General features: G+C 45.9%; 1 long non-coding RNA gene across 2 annotated transcripts in view; it reads right to left on the bottom strand.

Annotated features, from left to right (window-relative positions):
- Positions 1-313: 313 nt before the first annotated feature.
- The window catches only part of LOC138303757 (uncharacterized), a 123653-nt gene continuing 111901 nt past the window's right edge, over positions 314-12065 (bottom strand). For both annotated transcript variants that reach the window (XR_011205442.1, XR_011205443.1), the window contains exon 4: positions 314-557. This is a non-coding gene — a long non-coding RNA (uncharacterized lncRNA). The remainder of the gene's footprint in view (positions 558-12065) is intronic.

Below are 12065 nucleotides of genomic sequence, written 5' to 3'. Positions count from 1 at the left end.
AAGAGTACCCTGCATCGCCGTGATGAGGGCAAGTTTATCCACCACCAGAACCCAGTAGGCTCGCACCCATGGGCAACCCTAGGTCATATGCAAAAAGTACATCCCTACAAAGCCACAGCAAGGACAAGCAGAGGTGCGATCCCAAGATGTACGGCTGAAAGACAGGGTACAGTGGAGAAAGTTAAAATGATTCAAATTAAAACTGGCATTATTAGAGACAGTCCTTGTCAGGGCACATATAAAGGCACAATGAAAAATTTCCTAGCTATCATAACAGAAAGTTTCAATTCTATTAAGGACACGGAGGCGAGGATTAGGCTTTACTTTCTTCACTTTATTCAAAACAGCAGCATTAAACAAGTAAGCAAACATCCAAACTACTTTTCCCAGCAGACAGCAGAAATGTAAAAAAACAACATCAACAAAGGACTTCCTTTTCATCCAATCAGCAGTCGTCCAACGTCTGACAAGTCCAACTCCGCGTCTTCCCTTCCTCTTTCTTCCTGCGACCACTATCTAGGTCAAATTTCATTACTCCTGTTTTGAAGTCTCCGTGCCTGCCAAGAACCGAATGGTTAATATTAAATCTTACTAATATATTGTCTCAAACAATCCAAACCAAACTGTAAAATCTTAACATAACGGCTTTAGAAGCAAACATACATTTGTATAAAAATAACAACAGTTTAAAATACATTGGGGGTCATTCTGACCATGGCGGTAATTACCGCCATGGCGGAGGTCGGCGGTAGCACCGCCAACAGGCTGGCGGTGCACCGCTGGGCATTCTGACCGCGGCGGTTCAGCCGCGGCCAGAAACGGAAAGTCGGCGGTGTACCGCCGACTTTCCGCTGCCCGTCTGAATCCTCCATGGCGGCGGAGCACGCTCCGTCGCCATGGGGATTCTGACACCCCCTACCGCCATCCTGTTCATGGCGGCTCTCCCGCCATGAACAGGATGGCGGTAGGGGGTGCCGCGGGGCCCCTGGGGGCCCCTGGGGGCCCCTGCCGTGCCCATGCCAATGGCATGGGCACGGCAGGGGCCCCCGTAAGAGGGCCCCAAAAAGTATTTCTGTGTCTGCCCAGCAGACACTGAAATATGCGATGGGTGCAACTGCACCCGTCGCACCTTCCCACTCCGCCGGCTCAATTCTGAGCCGGCATCCTAGTGGGAAGGTTGATTTGCCCTGGGCTGGCGGGCGGTCTTTTGGCGGCTGCCCGCCAGCCCAGGGCAAATGTCAGAATCACCGCCGCGGTCTTTCGACCGCGGTGCGGTGTTCTGACGGCGGTACCTTGGCGGACGGCCTCCGCCGTCCGCCAAGGTCAGAATGACCCCCATTGTCTGTTGTGGATATAGGACTTACAAGACAGTTTACCCACCTGAAATAGGGCAGGTCCTTGTATCAAGAGGAAAGGGAGGGACTAATCTTTGCCTCCGTGTCCTTAGTAGAAATTAAAGTTTCCGTTACGATAGATAGGACATTTTTCATTCTATGTCAGGACCGGTGGCGAGGATTAGGCTAGTTTAAAGCTTATCGACCACTAGCGAGGCCACTGTTTGAATTGGTCTAAAGTAGAAGTTCTTGAAGGTGGAATCAGAGGAGCAGTCCTCTGCCCTAAGAAAATCTTCCAAACGTGCCCCCAAGGTCCAAGCCTTAGATGCCATTGTGGCTCTTGCGGAATGCGTCCCAAAATAGATACATCTATCCCTGCTTTACTCATCACCCATCTAACCCACCTAGTGATCATAGGAGAAGCCACCGCTTTATAGGGTTTCGTTAGAGCAATGAAAAGTTGATTTTCTCCATATGGCCTAAGGTCATTAGTCATGGCTTCATAAGCCTTAATCGTTTTGAGTACGCATAGTTGAGGAGCCTGTAGGAATCGCGGATAAGAGATGACACAAGAGCTAGATTTAGTATGTCTATGAATATGAAATGTGACCCCGTCCGGAGTAAACACTCTACCTGTTAAGTCTAATGACCCGACATCCGAGACCCTACAACAGGATAGCAGGCAAAGAAGAGTCGCCAGTTTGGCAGAGAGTTGCTTCCTGGAAAGGTGTTTATTAGACGCCAATTCCGGAAGAGAGTCAAAACCTTATTAACATCCCAGAGGGAAGAGTACTGAGGTTGGGGGGGAGGGTAGGGACAGTTCAATGCCCCTCAAAAGTTTGCAAACCATGGGGTGTTGCCCTGCAGGAGAACCTTCAATCGGGCAATGACCCGCAGATATGACGGAACGGAAGGTATTTATCAATCTATAAGCCATCCCTTCTAAAGTGAGGGATGCCAAAAAATTTATTATATGGACAGCACCTGCCCCCATGGGATCTAAGCGTCATTGAAGACACCAACCCAACCAACGATTCAATGCAGATTTGTACCTCTTGTCTGTACTCCCCGACCAGGCTCTGGCTAGGTGGGCGGCAGCTGTTGGCGAAAGCCCCGGGATCTTCCAACATTTCTGGTAATCATCCAAGCCATCAAGTTGAGTCCACCCCTCTCTATGAGAGGGTGGGGAAGACCCGACAGACAGAGAAGGAGATCTGGAAGCAGAGGTGGATAGATTGGAAAATCCCAAGAAAGTTCCATCAGAACTCGAAACCAGGCTTGAGATTTCCACATCAGCGTGATCAGCGACAGATCCGCCTGCTGTCTCTGGAGTTGGGATAATACCCTCATTATCATTGCAAAGGGGGTAAAAGCATAACCCTGTTCTTGGGACCAATCCTGTAGGAATGCGTCTGTGGCTATCACTCCAGGATCCAGGCTACAAATGTAATACTTTTCAAGTTGATGATCCAGGCAAGACGCAAAAAGATCCACCAAGAAGGGACCCCATCAGGTCTGGGTCGCTTGAAACACTGGTACATGCAGCTTCCATAGGCCTGCGTTGTGTCAATGATGAGAGTGCCAATCTGCCACTTGATTGGATGTTCCCGAGAGGTGTTCGCCCACCACTGAAATCTGGTGGGTGAGACGATACTCACACAAGGATCTCACTAGATCGGACAGAGCCTTCGAGCGGGTGCCCCCCAGATGGTTGATGTAACGCTCCGCCGCCACATTGGCCATTTTCAGCAAGACACAGCATCGCGGTTTGTCCTTCGTCCAGCACCGCACCGCACCGCAAAAGAGCCCGCCCGCCCGGTGTTCCAGGTGATTGATGTAAAGGGAGCGTTCATCTGAAGACCACACTCCGCCTGTGACAAACTCCCCACAGCGCATGCCCCAACCAGAGGCGCTGATGTGGGATTAGATGACCAAATCCAGTTGAGAACCGAAAATGGTGCAACCGTTCCATGCCTCCATGTGAGTAATCCACAATTGGATTTCCTCGTTGGCCTCGTCCGAGACGGAAACCACGTGAGAATAAGTGAGGCCCTTCTGCAGATGGGAAATCTTTAGTCATTGAAGGGCCCAATAGTGGAGAGGGCCTGGAAAAATCACCTGGATGGACGAGGAAAGCAGGCCTACAATACGAGCCAGATTGCGAAGGGAAGTTGTGCCCTTGTTCAGAGTCCATCTGAGTTCATGTCGAATTTTGGACAGCTTTCGGGTCGGGAGACTGAGTGTGGCTCTGACAGAATCCACCACAAAACCCAGAAATTGGAGGGACTGGGTTGGAGTGAGAACTGACTTTGTTTCGTTGATAACAAAATCTAGGAATTCCAAAAGATGGACAGTTGACTAAAGGTGAAAAGAGAGACGGCAGGGACATTGGTCCATCAGGAGAATGTTGTCCAGATATATTATAAGCCTGATGCCTCTGGACTGAAGAAACTCCACTACTGGCCGGAGGAGCTTGGTGAACCAACAAGAAGCAGAAGAGAGACCAAACGGAAGAGAGGAGAATTCAAAAGTTTGCCCTCTCCATTGGAATTGAATGAAGCGAAGGTGGGGCGGAAAGATGGGAACCGTTAGATATGTGTCCTTCAGACTGAGCCGTACCAGCCAGTCATTGACTTGGAGGAGATCTCGAAAAAGGTGGATGCCCTCCATTTTGAAATATCGGAACACAACCCACTCATTGAATTCTTTCAGGTTGATCAAAGGACAATAACCCAGTCTCTTTTCTCCACTAAAAAGATGCTACTCACGGGTGAGTAGTGCGCTTTACAAATTCCTGATTGATTGATTGATTGATTGCTGATGAACCCCAAAGGATGGGGAAAAGTGGGAACGATAGCTTGCTTCTCCAAGGGATTGAGGATTTCTGCATTGATAAGACGCATCTGTGTTGAAGAAAAAGTCAGCAGACGAGACCTCCTTACCTGTATGGAGGAATCGTAAAACTCTATGTGAAATACCTCTATGGTCAGTGAACAGAAGTGTCCCTTGAGGACGGGGTAAGCACTTCCGGCGTTGGTGAGCGTGCGCAACGGGAGGACGCTGAGGAGGAGTCTCACGGTCTGCAGTGTGGTCCGTTGCTTATTGACCCAACGGAGGGTCTGCGGCCCGGCAGGAGCAGGAAGCCAGGGGCCGGGGGGCCAGGTAGAAGCCGTCGGAGAGGCCATCCGACCGTGCCACAACTGATGGACCTTAGCTGCGCCCATGAAGCCGCAGTAGGATTTAAAAGCATCTTTTGAGTTACTGGCTACCGGGCTGTCGACATTAAAGTTAAGTTAAAGTTAAAATAGTGGCATCGCCAAGCGAGGTTCGAGGTCTGAGCGTGGCTTGGCTATTGGAGACTACTGGAAGCCCGTGGGGCCCTGTGGAGTTGAGTTGGTGACCTTGGTGACCTTTGCTTCTGCCACTGCTTCTGCCTCTGAGTAAGGCCTTTCTGTGTCTTTTTGTGTCTCTCTGGCCCCCCTCTGCCCCCGCCGTATCACCAAGCAGCAAGGTGCAGCAAGATGCTGAAGGTGCAGAAAAAAGGTGCAGGAAAAAAAAAACTTTATTTATTAAATTTTTAAACATTTAAATTACTAAACTAGTAAACTACTAAATCCATCATAATTGGAGGAGTTAGTATCCTCCCACAAGGACCTGCCCTGGAAAAATACGGAGGAGAAAATATTCTAACCCGGGCAGAATACGTTTTTGTCTGTTGGTCCAGTAGGTCCCTGTGGTGCTCAGGTTATATTAGTTCTTTAATACTTTGAGCGGAGGGAGGCTCCCGGAACAGAGTTTGTTGGAAGCAGCTAGTGCTGAAGCTCCCCCAGTGGTGGGGCAGAGGTGGCTGGTATTAGACCAGTGCGGCTTGTCCCCCGCAGGGGTTTGACTCTCCCCTCTTTCCTGTGGGCTCTGTGTGTTCATCGCATGTTGTCTAAGAACTTAAGAACCTAAGAATTTAAGAAAGTAGACCTTGGGAAATTTTCCTCCAGAAGAGCTACAATTACATCTCGCAATATCTCGGCAATGACTCCTGAAATGTTCAACTAAGTACCACACAGATTGGCAAGTTTAAGCCTAGGGTGTAGTCTGTCCCTGTGTCTTTTTGTGGTCTTGCATGGAGAGTATCGCCCTAAAGAGTGATATATACTACTTGATACCACTTGATACACATATATATATATTTTGTTTATAGTACATATATTGTATATAGCATCTATAGAACACAGTATGCCGGCGAGTAAGGCGAGATCACGTGGTGGTGGTGGAAAAAAGGGATTAAAATCAGGCCCCAAAGCAAAGGAGTTCATGGAGGAATACCCGCCTCTAGGGTCATCGCCGTTTGGAAATCAAGAAGGAGGTGGGGAGAAAGTACTTCATTCATTTGGACAGGGGGAAACTTCGAGAGATAATAGAGCGGATAGAGCTGTTAGGGATAACCATGAAAGATCCTCAGGAACCCCTCTCGGAGCATCAATTAGAGATTTTTTGGGGCAATACTTTAAAAAAAAACACCACACATCACAGTTACAGTTATCAAAGGGGTGTAATATGTTTGATGCCAATCAGAGTGAAAGCAAACAATTTAGGAGGAATGAGTCCCCGATCTCAGACTCATCGCAAACGGAGGACTTGTTATTGGAGAGGAGGTCAGAGGAGGGGGTGGGTGTGAGGGTTTGCTGGAGCCTAGGCAATCGCCATCCCCCTGCATCTCATCCCAAGAAAGGGATAGTATATACTCTGAGGAGATGATACCGCTGGCTTTGGAAAGAGGGGAGGTTTTTTTGGGGGGGCTGAGGGGAGAGTTGCAGAAGGTAGTAAAAGTTGGATATATTGTTGTTGTCACCTATTTTGGGCAAACAATCTGCATCTGTTTTTGATACTACTGCTGTACCAGCTGAGTCACTACTAGAGGTAATGTTCCTAATGCAGAAGACTTTGCAGGCAATCTTGGAAGTACTGACTGCAAGCAATAGTCTGAAGAAAGTACATAAAAATCAATTACAAGAGATAACAGCGGAGTTAAAATGTATTAATAGCAGTACGCCAACCCTAGTACGTCCTGTGCTAGAAAAAAGATCAAGAAATAGATACCCATGATACCCGGGGACCCAGTAATGAAGGAGGGGAAACAGATAAAATACAGACATTAGAACAACCGTCAGTATATGTTTCCAAACAACCAATGCTGGTAATAAAGAGGAATCGTAGGAGGGGGAGAAAGGGTTATGGGTTCAATAGTTGTCACTATAAACTCCAATGTAGGGAGCAAAGTAAGCAAAGTAAACAAAGAAACGTTGGGAGGAAAACTTCAGTAGGGAGCGAGGGAAAGTAGCCCAGGCCAATACCCCAAGGACAGACCGAGGACAAGAGTGGGAAGTAGCAGCCCTAGAGCAAGGGTCCACGTTACAAAAAGTACCTATTGTAACAAACAGAGAAGTTAGACAGCAAGGAAAAAGAAAGGAAGTTACTCATAGAACGGCTGTGGAGATGGAAGTAATGGAACCTAAAGGTCCCGAGGAAAAGAGGGAGTGGAAGAGCCCTAGCGGAAGTAAATGTAGGTGGTTCTATCTAGCACCATGGGGAAGAGAGATTGGCAGGAAAAGGCGTAGAAAGTTAAAACCTCTGAATCGTACCCGACTTCTAGAAGTTGTGGCCCGGTGTCCAAGTCTATGTGAAATTGAGTCAGACGATATAAAGCAAATAGGATTTATATTAAGCACAGAGGGGGAAGAGGTGACTAAAGCACTCTTCTACTCTGAATGCATTAGATGTCTGGTACTGCAAGCAGAGGCAGAGTTAGGGAAAGAGTGTATAAGACTAGTACAACAAAGTGAGTTAGGGTGTGAGACTCAAGGTGGGAGGGTCCTTACGTATCATGCAGGTCTGTTCCCTAATCAAGTGCAGTGTAATTTATTATACAATAACAATCGAAGAAGATGCATGGATGGAAATAATGGCAGTTTAAGTGTAACTGTTGTTACTGAAAATAATGACCCACAGTGGAGGAATTGCCATGAGCCCCTTGCAAACCCTCGTATTAATTAGAGGAGGGGCGAATTGAGTGTCGTGGACTAGGAGGTAAGCCCATCGCACAGCCATTTCATTTTCTCCTGGAATATGGGAGGTTATGAAAAGCATTTAAAACAAGACCTATTTAAAGGAGAGTTTGGAAAGTGTGATATAATGTGTTTCCAGGAAACTTGGTTGTGCGACGAACCTGATCCAGTAGATGGTTTCATGAGACTCTTCAGGGGAGCAACACGGGAAGGATTAGGTCGCCCATCAGGGGGCCTAATAACCTTAGCCTCAACAAGAATAGTGAATACGTTTATAGAGATAAAAACTAAATGTCGTTGCCTTTTGGCACGCCAGGTGGATCTCTATAATACAATTGGAGGTGCTAAACGGTTAATAATAATTAATGTATATATACAACTGGGGAATATGTATGATTATGACATTCAGCGGGGTCTGTTTGAGGAAGATCTGGAATTATTAAGTATTGGTAAACCAGGATACTTGACCCTAATGTTGGGAGATTTTAATCACAAACTTAATCCCAATAGTATTGATAAACTGTATAAGGAGCTACTGGTTGTTGCATAAATTCCAAATAGCATTTTCCCAAAAGTAGAATGTTCTGCACGTGATTTGTCCTTAGTAAGAACCTTAAGATCCCAAGGTATGTTCTGTCTAAATGGTTGTCTGAAGAAGGATCGCCCGGCAAAACAAACTTTTCGAAAAGGCAACCAGATTTGCCCCATTGATTATGCTTTTGTAAATGCTTGGTCCTTTGGAGAAGTGCAGGACTTTGAAGTTGAGCATATAGAGGGCAGTGATCATTGGCCACTTTGATTAACAATACGACCAACTGTTAAAATCAGAGAGAAAAGGCATTGATAGCGCTAGTTGAGTACCCTCGTAGAATAACGACCTGTCTTACAGAAAGTAGTCTAGAAGCATGTAATGAATTGATAGTCAATTATCCAAACCTTACAATGGAGGAAGATCCAAGAGATGTGTTTAAAAGTTATAATAGGGGCATTGCGTTATTGGAGGACTGCCTAAAAACAAAATAAAAAAAACAGCAAGTGGGAAAAATGAAGGGAGAACCATATAAGATTAATAATAGTAAAGTATGGTTTAATTGGGAATGTAGGTGCAAAAAGTAAAAGATTTGAAGATTAGAAAGGGAATTTAGTAAAAGACCGACTATCGACACAGAAGTGCAGCTCTGTCAGGCAAAACAGAGTTATAAAACATTTATAACACAGAAGAAACGGGAATATATTGGTAAAAATTGGGACACAATGATCGAAGTGATAAGAACAAGGAATATTAGGGGCTACTGGCAGTAGGTAAGGGAGGGGAAAGTATCAGAAACCATGAGGCGTTTGGTTGGAGAAGAGGATTGGTATAAATATCTGTCTACCGTATATGATGGTATCGATACTGAGGAAGGATATTGTGTCATCAGGAAGATGGGTGAGAATATGAGATTAGCTTTTGCCCCACAAAAAATAAAATAAACTATTGTAGCACTTAAATTAACTAAAGCGGCCAGCACAGATAATCTCCCAGCTATAATAATAACAAAAAAAAACATTGATTGGTGGACTACATTTTTCAATGATACATTTTCTAAAATTCTTGATTACGGCTGTTTTCCAGAGTATTGGAAGGGAGCCATGATAAGACCGATCCATAAAAAGGAGGACCCAATACAACCACAAAATTATCAGCTGGTAAGTTTATTAGACGTAGGTGAAAAGGTATTCACAAAGATATTGCAGGGGTTAATTAAAGAATGGGCAGAGGAAAATGATTTGATACCTGTAAAACAAGGCGGATTTGAGGAAGGGCACTCGACAATCGACCACTGTTTTAGTTTGTGGTCTTTAGCAAAAAAAATCAATGGAAATGCGAGGAAGCCTGTTCTGCTGTTTTGTGGATTTTCGTGCCGCATTTGATTTGATAGATAGGAATTTGCTATGGAACATGCTAAGACGGATAGGGATTGATTTGGATTTTTTATATCTCCTTCAGGGTCTGCATTCACAAAATTGGGCCCAAGTAATTTTAGACATGAGTGGCTCACTGTCAAAAAAGAGCATTATAAAGAAAGGTTTGCGCCAAGGTTGTGTGTTGGCACTTACTTACATTATTTTTGTCAGATTTTCTCGGGTTGCAGCAGGAGGTTAAAGACCTAAGCCCAAAAATGGATGGTGTACATGTTTCCTGCCTATTATATGCTGACGATGTAGTGATAATGGATATGACGGAGTTAGGTCTATAAAGGAAAGGATTTGTAAGATCGCGAGATTGTGTAAAAAAGAAATAACAACAAGTGAATTGTGTTGGGCGCTACAAGCGAGAGGACGGTTAGAGAAGATCTGTGTTCTCCTAGGCTTACCCGGTAATCAGTGGCGCGGTGCACAGATCCTGAAACAAAATTTACGAACAATAGTGAAGGAAAGGGCAAGAGAAATAGATCTGAAGTATTTAGAGTGTAAAATATCAACTCAGTCTATGGTAGGGGGATGGAGGAACCAGGAACATTTTCCCTATATTGAGGCTCTACCTAACCAAAGATTAAGGGACGCAGTGTTAAAATTCCGAATTGGGCTGAATCCAGGCTATATGGACCCTAAAGCAAAATCATTTCTCAAGGATACTCAGGGTTTATGCGCATGTGGCTTACAACAGAAATTCAGCATGCAACACCTACTTTTGGATTGCTATTGGTTTTTAGAGGTGCTTAAGAAGTTTTTAAAACCAGTTTTTAAGGAATATAATATTATTAATCGTGATCAAGCACTTAGGCTACTAATAGACATGAGAGTTTTGAATGTAACTTGTGCGCTAGGCCAATTTCTAATAGGATTAAGAGGGGTCTTAACTGAACTTACAGTGTCGGGTATACCGTAGGGAGTAAAGGCAAACAAAGAATTTGAAATGGCACAAATAGATTGTTTTTAAATTGGTTGATGGAAATCTGGAAATTCTGCCAAGGTATTAAGTGGCCAAATGTAAAATGTAGAGCACTTTAAATTGGAAATTGCACTTTATGTCATTGTAAGGATTTGAATCCCATTAGAATTGTATGTGGGATAATTGTCTGCTTATGTATAGGCTTTTATATCGAACTTTGTATATTTTATTATTTTTATACTTTTACAGTTTAAGCCAAATAAAAGAATTTATGACTGACTGACCCTCTGTGGTCTGTAGAACCCATGCGTCAGAACTGAGGTTTGCCCAATTGCAATAAAAGAGCACCAATCTGCCCCCCAAAGCACATCCCATACCAGGTAAAAACTCACCTTGTTGTGTTTTGAAGGCATGGAGGTTGCCTCTGCCGGTGCCTCTAGATCCTCAGGGCCAGGGGTATCGGTGGGTCGGATAGAAAGAACCAAAGCGGGATGTATCCTGCTATTGTCCTCGTCCTCTGGAGGCATTCTGGGTTGCACGGCCAATTGAGCGCCCCCTTCCTCAACTGGCCAAGGTGAAAACCCGGGAAGAAAAGACCTTCTTGATAGAGGCCTGGGCTTTGTCCAAGGATGTGAAGGTAGAAACAAATTTACTGAGTTCCCTGATGAAGGGCTCTCCAAAGAGGCCGCATTGGGCGACAGGGCCTGCCTCCGAAGAAGCCAGTTCCCCCAGTTTGGGGTGCACCTTCATCAGAAGGGACCGTCGTCTTTCTGCAGAAAGAGCGCAGTTGGCATTGCCCAGCAGGATTATCTCCCGCTGAGCCCAACCTGACAAGACATCAGGGGATATAAGGGATCCCGAAGCTCTGGCGTCCTCCGCCATGTCCAAAATTTTTGTGAGTGGGCCAACCACGTCTTGAAGTTTGTCCTGGGAGGCTGGCCAGGACCAGTCGATCCCTTTTTTGGGATCCTTGATAAACTTCCCCAGGAACGTCGCCATGTTGGTGTCAATCTCAGGAGTCAGGGCTGCCTTATCCTGGAGAGAAGGGCGAGCACATTCTGCTTTAAGGCAGTTCCGGACTTCTTTATCCAGCGATTTACAAAGACGACCTGCCACATAGGCGGCCACCTTGGGTGCAGGCAGCCACTCCGCCGACTGTGGGTGAACCAGATCGTCGGGATCAAGTATATCATCCATAGGGATCTCATCCGGTCCGGGGTTTTTAGATGGAAAGGGCGCAGGACCCTCCAAGAGCACAGGGAATCAATGGGTTTGTCGAGGTGGGAGTCAGGATCATGGGATTGTTCCAAGCAGGCTCTTTTCAGGCATGTAAAGGCCTCCAGGGCATCTTCCCCTGTGCACTTACGCGTTGGTTCCGGGCTTCTCGCGCGTCCCTGAGAAGAAGGGCCTGAGGATCTGGCAGGGTCCTCAGCCAGCAAAGAAAGGGAGCATTTGGACGCCATTAAATTTATTTTCTTCTCAAGGGGAGCCATGAGTTGGGTGACAACCTTATAGATTGAGGTGTCCATGATGTGACAGAAATTGTCTTTGATAGGGAGGTAGGATATCTGATCCTCCTCCATATACTCCCCTGAGGTATCTTCCAAACGACGTTTCTCCGCCATGTTGAACCAATGTGGCCCCACGGGAACTACTAGCCACTTGCAGTGACTTGAGGGTAATAGGGGTGATGATTAGCAGGATACTGTAGCACCAGGGGCTCAAAATTGAACCAAACTCAATCGGTACGCACTTCCCCCAGAATATTTTGAGGGGCGGAGGGGCTGATCGCGCCAA

The sequence above is a fragment of the Pleurodeles waltl genome, chromosome 7, assembly GCF_031143425.1.
Source record: "Pleurodeles waltl isolate 20211129_DDA chromosome 7, aPleWal1.hap1.20221129, whole genome shotgun sequence".
NCBI classification, from domain to species: domain Eukaryota; kingdom Metazoa; phylum Chordata; class Amphibia; order Caudata; family Salamandridae; genus Pleurodeles; species Pleurodeles waltl.
The sequence above is the reverse complement of the archived record's forward strand: the minus strand, read 5'-3'. Positions and strand labels throughout refer to the sequence as shown.